The sequence below is a fragment of the Globicephala melas genome, chromosome X (assembly GCF_963455315.2).
Source record: "Globicephala melas chromosome X, mGloMel1.2, whole genome shotgun sequence".
Lineage (NCBI taxonomy): Eukaryota > Metazoa > Chordata > Mammalia > Artiodactyla > Delphinidae > Globicephala > Globicephala melas.
Window position 1 is genome coordinate 82,913,527 of NC_083335.1, and position 9,836 is coordinate 82,923,362.

The window sequence follows — 9,836 nt, forward strand, 5'->3', positions numbered from 1 at the left end:
TTAATATGTTAATATGGTGTATCACGTTGATTGATTTGTGTATAGTGAGGAATCCTTGCATTCCTGAGATAAACCCCACTTGATCCTGGTATATGATCTTTTTAATGTGCTGTTGGATTCTGTTTGCTAGTATTTTGTTGAGGATTTTTGCATCTATTTTCATCAGTGATATTGGCATGTAGTGTTCTTTCTTTCTGACATCTTTGTCTGGTTTTAGTATCAGACTGATGGTGGCCTATAGAATGGGTTTGGGAGTGTTCCCCCCTCTGCTGTATTTTGGAAGAGTTTGAGAAGGATAGGTGTTAGCTCTTCTCTAAATGTTTGATAGAATTCACCTGTGAAGCCATCTGGTCCTGGGGTTTTGTTTGTTGGAAGATTTTTAATCACAGTTTCAATTACAGTGCTTGTGATTGTTCTCTTCATATTTTCTACTTCTTCCTGGTTCAGTCTCGGAAGGTTGTGGATTTCTAAGAATTTGTCCATTTCTTCCAGCTTGTCCATTTTATTGGCGTAGAGTTGCTTGTAGTAATCTCTCATGATCCTTTGTATTTCTGCAGTGTCAGTTGTTACTTCTCCTTTTTCATTTCTAATTCTATTGGTTTGAGTCTTCTCTCTTTTTTCTTGATAAGTCTGGCTAATGGTTTATCAATTTTGTTTATCTTCCAAGGAACAAGCTTTTAGTTTTATTGATCTTTGCTCTTGTGTCCTTCATTTCTTTTTCATTTATTTCTGATCTGATCTTTATGATTTCTTTCCTTCTGCTAACATTGGGGTTTTTTTTTGTTCTTCTTTCTCTAATTGCTTTAGGTATAAGGTTATGTTGTTTATGTGAGATGTTTCTTGTTTCTTAAGGTAGGGCTGTATTGCTAAAAACTTCCCTCTTAGAACTGCTTTTGCTGTATCCCATAGGTTTTGGGTCGTCGTGTTTTCATTGTCATTTGTTTCTAGTTATTTTTTGATTTCCCGTTTGATTTCTTTAGTGATCTCTTGGTTATTGAGTAGTGTGTTGTTTAGCCTCCACGTGTTTTTATTTCTTACAGATTTTTTGCTGTAATTGATATCTAGTTTCATAGCTTTGTGGCCGGAAAAGATACCTGATACAATTTCAATTTTCTTAAATTTACCAAGGCTTGATTTGTGACCCAAGACATGATCTATCCTGGAGAATGTTCCATGAGCACTTGAGAAGAATATGTATTCTGTTGTTTTGGATGGAATGTCCTATGAATATCATTTAAGTTCATCTTGTTTAATGTATCATTTAAAGCTTGTGTTTCCTTATTTATTTTCATTTTGGATGATCTGTCCATTGGTGAAAGTGGGGTGTAAAAGTCCCCTACTATGATTTTGTTACTGTCGATTTCACCTTTTATGGCTGTTAGTATTTGCTTATGTATTGAGGTGCTTCTATGTTGGGTGCATAAATATTTAGAATTGTTATATCTTCCTCTTGGATTGATCCCTTGATCGTTATGTAGTGTCCTTCTTTGTCTCTTGTAATAGTCTTTGTTTTAAAGTCTATTTTGTCTGATATGAGAATTGCCACTCCTGGTTTCTTTTGATTTCCATTTGCATGGAATATCTTTTTCCATCCCCTTACTTTCAGTCTGTATGTGTCCCTAGGTCTGAAGTGAGGCTCTTGTAGACAGCATATATACAGGTTTTGGTTTTTGTATCCATTCAGCCAATCTATGTCTTTTGATTGGAGCATTTAATACATTTACATTTAAGGTAATTATTGATATATATGTTACTATTACCATTTTCTTAATTGTTTTGGGTTTATTATTGTAGATCATTTCCTTCTCTTGTGTTTCCTGCCGAGAGAAGTTCCTTTATCATTTGTTGTAAAGCTGGTTTGGTGGTGCTGAATTCTCTTAGCTTTTCTTGTCTGTAAAGCTTTTAATTTCTCCATCAAATGTGAATGAGATCCTTGCTGGGTAGAATAATTTTGGTTGTAGGTTTTTCTCCTTCATCACTTTAAATATGTCCTGCCCCTCCCTTCTGGCTTGCAGAGTTTCTGCTGAAAGATCAGATGTTAAACTTTTGGGGTTCCCTTATGTGTTATTTGTTGTTTTTCCCTTGCTGCTTTTAATATTTGTTCTTTGTATTTAATTTTTGATAGTTTGATTAATATGTGTCTTGGCATGTTTCTCCTTGGATTTATCCTGTATGGGACTCTCTGTGCTTCCTGGACTTGATTAAATATTTCCTTTCCTATATTAGGGAAGTTTTCGACTATAATCTCTTCAAATATTTTCTCAGTCCCTTTCTTTTTCTTTTCTTGTTCTTGGACCCCTATAATTCGAATGTTGGTGCACTTAATGTTCTCCCAAAGGTCTCTGAGACTGTTCTCAATTCTTTTCATTCCTTTTTCTTTATTCTGCTCTGCAGTAGTTTTTTCCACTATTTTATCTTCCAGGTCACTTATCCGTTCTTCTGCCTCAGTTATTCTGCTATTGATCCCTTCTAGAGAATTTTTAATTTCATTTATTGTGTTGTTCATCCCTGTTTGTTTGCTCTTTAGTTCTTCTAGGTCCTTGTTAAACGTCTCCTGTATTTTCTGCATTCTATATCCAAGATTTTGGATCATCTTTACTATCATTATTCTGAATTCTTTTTCAGGTAGACTGCCTATTTCCTCTTCATTTGTTAGGTCTGGTGGGTTTTTGCCTTGCTCCTTCATCTGCTGTGTGTTTCTCTGTCTTCTCATTTTGCTTAACTTACTGTGTTTGGGGTCTCCTTTTCATCAGCTGATGGTTCGTAATTCCCGTTGGTTTTGGTGTCTGCCCCCAGTGTCTAAGGTTGGTTCAGTGGGTTGTGTAGGCTTCCTGGTGGAGGGGACTAGTGCCTGTGTTCTGGTTGATGAGGCTGGATCTTGTCCTTCTGGTGGGAAGGGCTGCATCCGGTGGTGTGTTTTGGGGTGTCTGTGACCTTAATATGATTTTAGGCAGCCTCTCTGCTAATGGTTGTGGTTGTGTTCCTGTCTTGCTAGTTGTTTAGCATGGGGCATCCAGCACTGGAGCTTGCTGGCCATTCAGTGGAACTGGGTCATAGTGTTGGGATGGAGATCTCTGGGAGAGATTTTGCTGATTGATATTACCTGTGGCCAGAGTTCTCTGATGGTCCAATGTCCTGGACTTGGTTCTCCCACCTCAGAGGCTCAGGCATGACACCCAGCCAGAGCACCAAGACCCTGCCAGCCACACAGCTCAGAAGAAAATAAGGAAGAAAAGGAAAAATACTGACTAGATATAACCCTAAACCAAATGGTAAAAACAAAACTAAACAGAGAATATCGCATATAGAAACATAAACACACACTCATAAAAACAAAACAAAACAAAACAAGAAACAAACAAAAAACAACAGTCAGAACCCTAGGACAAATGGTAAAAGCAAAGCTAAACATACAAAATCACACAAAGAAACATACACATACACACTCACAAGAAGGGAAAAAAGGAAAAAAAACTTTTTTAAATAGTAAAAAAAAATAAAATTTAAAAAATTAAAAATACGGAATATAAAATAAAGAAAAAGAAGAGAGCAACCAAACCAGTAAACAAATCCACCAATGAAAACAAGCTCTAAAAACTAAGCTAAGATAAACATAAGACCAGAAACAAATCAGATACAGAAAGCAAACCCCAAGTCTACAGTTGCTCCCAAAGTCCACTACCTCAATTTTGGGAGCATTCGTTGTCTATTCAGGTAGTCCACAGATGCAGGGTTCATCCAGTTGATTGTGGGAATTTAATCCACTGCTCCTGAGGCTACACAGAGATATTTCCCTTTCCCTTCTTTGTTTGCACAGCTCCTGAGGTTCGGCTTTGGTTTTGGCCCTGCCTCTGCATGTAGGCTGTCCTCAGGTGTGTGTTCTCTGACCAGACAGGAGCGGGTTAAAGCAGTGGCTGATTAGGGTTCTCTCAGGTCGGGGAGAGGGAGGGGTATGGTGGTCATAATTGGAATGTGGCATGAGCCTGTATCGGCAGGACATTGCACCAGCCTGAAGCACGCTGTATGTTCTCCTGGGGAAGTTATCCCTGAATCTCGGGACCCTGGCAATGGTGTGCTGCACAGGTCCCCTGGGGGGAGGGGTAGTGACCTGTGCTTGCACACAGGATTCTTGGTGGCAGCGGTGGCAGTGTTAGCGTTTCATGCCCAGCTCTGGAGTCCGAGCTGATAGCTGTGGCTCACGCCCATCTCTGGAGCTTGCTTAAGCGGTACTCTGCCTTCTGTGGGCACACAGAGCAGAAATGCCCTCTCCTCACGCACCCAGAAACAATGGTCTCTTGCCTCTTAGGCAGTTCCAGAATTTTTCCCTGACTTCCTCTTGGCTAGCTGTGGCACACTAGCCTGCTTCAGGCTGTATTCACACAACCAAACCCAGTCCTCTCCCTCGGATCCGACCTCCGAAGCCCGAGCCTCAGCTCGAGCCTCCACCCGCCCTGGCGGGTGAGCAGACAAGCCTCTCGGGCTGGTGAGTGCTGGTCGGCACTAATCCTCTGTGCGGGAATCTCTCCGCTTTGCCCTCCGCACCCCTGTTGCTGCACTCTCCTCCACGGCTCTGAAGCTTCCCCCCACCCCTCCCACCACCCCCCCCCCGTCTCCACCAGTGAAGGGGCTTCCTAGTGTGTGGAAACTTTTCCTCTTTCACAGCTCCCTCCCAGAGGTGCAGGTCCCGTCCCTATTCTTTTGTCTCTTTTTTTTCTTTTTTCTTTTGCCCCACCCAGGTACATGGGGATTTTCTTGCCTTTTGGGAAGTGTGAGGTCTTCTGCCAGCATTCAGTAGGTGTTCTGTAGGCGTTGTTCCACATGTAGATGTATTTTTGATGTATCTGTGGGGAGGAAGGTGATCTCCACGTCTTACTCCTCTGCCATCTTGAAGGTCTCCGTCAAGAGGCACAACATTTGATAGACTTGTTTGGTATTTGAGGTACAGCATACCTCATATGAGGATCCTGTTCATCCCATTACATAAGATCACTCAAAAGTAGCCATCTTTGAATGTGGTCCTGACCAACAACAGGCTAAAGAAACTATCCAGCAAGCTGTATAGACTTCCACTTGGGCTAATCAGCTCTAAGGAGCCCTTTCAGCAACAGGTGTCAGTAACTGACAACTATGCAGACTGAAGCTTGTGATAAAAAGATCTGGCCACTAGGCAACAGTACTCCCTGGAGTTTGGCACCCCCTCCTCACCCAGGTAGCAGGTGACCACCTGGTATACCCCATTTGAGAGACTATTACTGGCTTGCTCTGGGGTGTTCATAGACTCTGAGAGACTAACAAAGAAACAGTAGTGTTGTTAAACCCTGATATTTATTGAGATGGGTCAGATATGAGAACACCAACAAAGTAGATATTGCCCAATAAGCATCCATTACTAAGTGGAAGTGGTATATTCAGAGAAAAAGCAAGCTAGGCATTATGGAGTCTCATGGTTACATGAAAAAGTGGCTGGTCACCTTCAAGATGAGGCTGTCTCAGATATGGGGCTCTGTGCCAGCACCTTGAGCTTCTTGGGGGCTTTAGTACTCTTGAGGTTCCTGAGGATACCTGGGCCAGATTCACCGATGGATCAGCTATGTTCAAGGCCAGTAGGGTATAATGGGCCACTGCTGCTGTGTAGCCCCAAAGAAAACTGTGTACTAAAACTGTGCATGGAAAAGGAACACTGTTCAAAAGTGAATTTCCATGGTGTTTTACCTGGAAACCACTGCCCAAAATGTACTGTGTTATATGTTCACTGACTCATGGGCAAAAGCCAACAGGCTGTCAGTGTGGTGCCTGGCAGTAGGACAACTCTCAGCCTCCATAGAGACAAACACTATATGGCAGCAAAGTGTACAAGACACACAACCCCTGCATGTGTGTGTGTGTGTGTGTGTGTGTGTGTGTACACATTTTCACCTATTTGGTCTATGCAAAGATAGATGGTCATGGAGAATGACAATGGATTATTTTAAGATTAACCAGGTGGTAACTCCAATAGCACTTCAATTCTTTTGGAGTGTAGCGCACCTGTTTAGGGGTCACACTTTGTACCTCACCTTTAGGGGCCTGCTGAGAATTGAGTCTAGTTATAGATGTAGAATCAAAGAGGGGTGCTGGTGTGGGTCTTGAGGAAAATCATCTTTGTCTTGCATGGCAACTGCCTAGAATGAAGACATTACAGTTTCCTCAGGCAGTGCAGGGTTAATCTCCTCAGATGGGGTGGAAGAGCTGCTAACACTGGCAGTGGGAAAGCTGTTACCCCTGGGGGTGGGGAGGCCGCTTCTACTGTAGATGGGGAGACTGCTTTCATTGACAAAGCAGACATCAGATTTTAGGGACTGCACATCCCCGATTTCATCAAGGTCTTCCCACATGTTCCCATCCCAACTTATAAAATCCCATTCTTTCCTAATCAATGCCCTCACTTTAATGGTAGATACCCTGTGATGCTGGGAGTTCATGTTGCAATTCAGCTAATTAGCGGGTGAAATTCTATGTTTCATTTTCAGCAATATCAGTGCTGCAACAGCAGGAGATTAGGGTCTCCTTCTCGGCACACATAGAAGCTTTCAGGTAATTTATGTGGTTCTGGAGTTGGGAATTTGAATTCCCTGAACCCATCCTTTTCTTGCACTGCTTTGTCCAATGACATTAGAAGCAACCAGCCAACCTCACTATATTCACTAATTTTCCAAAAATGTTCAAAAGTATAATATAGACAGTCACCCAGCCTCTTGCTTCTTGTAAGTGGTGGATTAGGAACATACAATACAGATATTTTACATATCTGTATTGCCATATCATACCATGTTCTATCAGTGTTCTCTTTACTACTAGAAATAGTCATTAGTATCTTTAAATCTAATAAGTATAGAGAGCCAGTTCCAGAAATTCTGGGCCAATTCAGAAAACTCATTCTTACTATCTATTCCTCTAGAACCACTCTCAGTACCAAAATCTTTATTAGTCAGGGTTCTCCCGAGAAACAGAACTAATAGGATATTAATTACTTAATTAAGAGGAATTGGCTCAAGTGATTATGGAGGCTGAGAAGTCCCTCAATCTGCCATCTATAAGCAGGAGACCCAGGAAAGCTCTGAAGACCTGAGAACCAGGTGGAGCTAATGCTGCAAGTCTTAGTCTGAGGGCAGGAGAATACTGATGTCCTATCTAAACTAGTAAGGCAGAGAGGGAACAAATTCTCCTTTCTTCTGCTTTTCTTTTTTCTACTCAGGCCCTCAACGGATTGGATGATGCCCACCCACATTGAAGAAGGCAATCTGATTTACTCAGTCTACCAATTCCAATGTTAATCTCATTCAGAAATACCCTCACACATACTCAGAAATAATATTTAGCCAAATATCTGGGCATCCTGTGATCCAGTTAAGGTGACCCATGAGATTAATCGTTACACTGACCAAATCTACAGTACCCATAAGAGGACACCTGGATACAGCATGCATCTGGATATAGCATCACACAGGGTATGGTAATTCATCCACAATTCAGGGCTAGGTCCAAAAAGCAAAGCCTAGTGTTTCCAGAACATGAGGCCAAGAAGCCTAGTAAATGTGCCCAGTTTGCCAGCTACACAGTTGCATGGCAAAGGGAGCTTTAGAGCACATATCCAGAGGTACTAAACCTCGCCAGTCCTGGCAAATAGACTATATAGCCCCAATACCCTCCTCTTGAGAATACCACTGGGCATTACTTCACAGACACTTTTTTCAGAGTATGGCATTGCCATCCCCATCCACTTAGCAAGAGGGAACCATACTATTCAGTGCCTCTTAGATGGACTCTGATACATGTTTTGGTTCTCTAAACATGTGTTTAGACATTGGTACTGTCTTCACAGCAAAAACAAGTAAACAACCCCCCTCAAAACAGTGGGCAGCTATATAGACATCCTATGTACCTTTTATGCCCCATATCATGCCCAGGCAGTAGGTAAATTGAAAGATAAAATGAACTCTAAAAAGAGAAGGTGAAAAAGATAACTGGATAACCAAGGCTTCTCAGCTCCCAGTGGAACACACACTTAAGATAGGCAGTTTGGGCTCTAAATATGGTAATTCCTCAGAAGGGTACCTCCCATTAAATAAAATGCTTAAGTATGAGGTTGGGGAGGGGAGGAGGAGGCCCAGACTGGCTGTAAGAAAATCCAAACCACATAATTCACTCTTCTCACTCTATCATTTTCACCACTATACCTACTCCTGGGAAATCAGGCTACTAGAATTTGCAAGAAGCAAGAAGATGTGGGGGTGGGAGACTCTAACCTGATGCTTCTTTGGCTGTCTGGCTATGCCTGCTGAACTTGGGCAATTGTGGATATTGATAATAATAATCATAAATATGAGGTGATAACCTCTAAGAGGTGGGAGATAATCTCAGATGATACAAAAAATATAAAGAAATTTCTGAACCACATAGGTATGAGATTGGGGATATGGTTCGGATAAGACATTGGGGGGATTGGAAAAAATGGTGAAGTGATTGCTGCAGGAACCAGACACACCGATCACGTGGCTGTGGAAAGAGAATAACAACCCTGGCTGGTGAGGAGAGAAAATCTTTGACCCTGGGTTGTCAAGGGTGGGGAAGAGGACATTAATTTCTCTCACTCTCTCTCAGTTCTTATTCACAGTGCATCTGGTCAGTTTAACGCAGACTGCTGCCATCACTTATAACTTAACTTCTGACCAAGAAAGAATCTTAATCTAAGAACTGTCAGAAACCTCCCAATACCCACTGACTCCACAAAGAACAGCCTTCACTTGAAACAAAGAACAAGATTAACATTCTGGACACTGATATGATTCCTTTTATCCTTATGCTGTTATTGTTGGACTCTTTTCTATGCTTTTACATATTTCACTTGCTTGACTGAAGCTTGCTGAGGTCTCTCCTCTCTAGATGGGTCCAATCATCTTACTAGGAGTTATAGTTGTGGTCACTCTTGCCCAATGTTGCCTAAGTCAAACAGAACAGACCTGGTACAAGCCCCTATCAGTACAGTTAATTGAGATTTCTGATTGGGTGGTGTAATAAAGAGTCTGACTCCATTTTTTTTAAAGTAGTTGACTGCTGACCCTCTTTTTCATCTATGCACATTTGGGCAAGCTGATAAGAAACCTGAGTGTACCCTCCATTGATGCTGATGGGAATTTCAAAATATGCAAGTCCCTGGTCACCCTGGCCCTACCCCCTAACCACAGTAAAACCTCCTAGCCAGTCTTCTTATTTTGCTCTCTTAAGACATTTTCAGACCTGGCTGGGAAGCCCACCCACCTCTCCTTCAAAATCTTCATTATGTGACTAATAAACCTTTGAATACTCTCTTGGTGTGTATGTGGCATCATCTGAACGTAATTTTGGGTGGGGGGTCCATCCTGTGTCTTCAGAGTGGCCCAACTATTGACAATGTGAGCAGCATAGTCTACAAGATGACCACCACCACTGGGGGTCTTTTTTTTTTTTTTGCAGTACGCGGTCCTCTCACTGTTGTGGCCTCTCCCGTTGCGGAGCACAGGCTCCGGACGCACAGGCTCAGCGGCCATGGCTCACGGGCATAGCCGCTCCGTGGCATGTGGGATCTTCCCGGACTGGGGCACGAACCCGTGTCCCCTGCATCGGCAGGCGGACTCTCAACCACTGCACCACCAGGGAAGCTGGGGGTCTTTTTTGTCTTGTCTTGGCTTGCTAACTGGCTCTGCTATCTGATGGAAAGTGTAAAATTTTAGATGCTACTAACTGGCTGGCTTGTCTTTTGAGTTGTCCTTTTTTTGTGTTGCATTTGTTAAGTTCTACCAAGTTTCTGTTATAGATTT